Below are 352 nucleotides of genomic sequence, written 5' to 3'. Positions count from 1 at the left end.
GGCTACAACCGGCCGCCCGGCCCTCCCTGCCCGCAGCACGGCGTGGCTGCCAGGTACGGGGGTGTGGGGGGGGTTCAAGTGCTGGCACTGGGAGGTTGGTGTTTGCACCAGCGTCCCCAGCCCCAAGAGCTGCCCTTTGCTGTGGTCCCCTTATGCTCTGTGCACCCCACAGCAGGGCGCGGGTCAGGGAGGTGGGTTGGTCCCCGAGCACCCTGTCCCCTTTCTGCTCCCATCCTCAGCTGTGCCTTTCTGCTAAGCCAGGAGGGCAGCCGGGCTCCGTGCCTGCTGCCATGCCAGTCCCCGCTCTGGTGACGAGCGTGGGGTGGCTTCTGCCCAGCAGGATGGCGAGGAA

At 68.2% G+C, this 352-nt stretch overlaps 1 protein-coding gene across 1 annotated transcript in view; it reads left to right on the top strand.

Moving 5' to 3' along the window:
* The window catches only part of ARSG (arylsulfatase G), a 19,905-nt gene that overhangs the window by 1,781 nt on the left and 17,772 nt on the right, over positions 1-352 (top strand). The gene's annotated exons all lie outside the window — the stretch shown is intronic.

This window comes from Pygoscelis adeliae, unplaced genomic scaffold, assembly GCF_000699105.1.
Source record: "Pygoscelis adeliae isolate BGI_AS28 unplaced genomic scaffold, ASM69910v1 Scaffold75, whole genome shotgun sequence".
NCBI lineage: Eukaryota > Metazoa > Chordata > Aves > Sphenisciformes > Spheniscidae > Pygoscelis > Pygoscelis adeliae.
The sequence above is the reverse complement of the archived record's forward strand: the minus strand, read 5'-3'. Positions and strand labels throughout refer to the sequence as shown.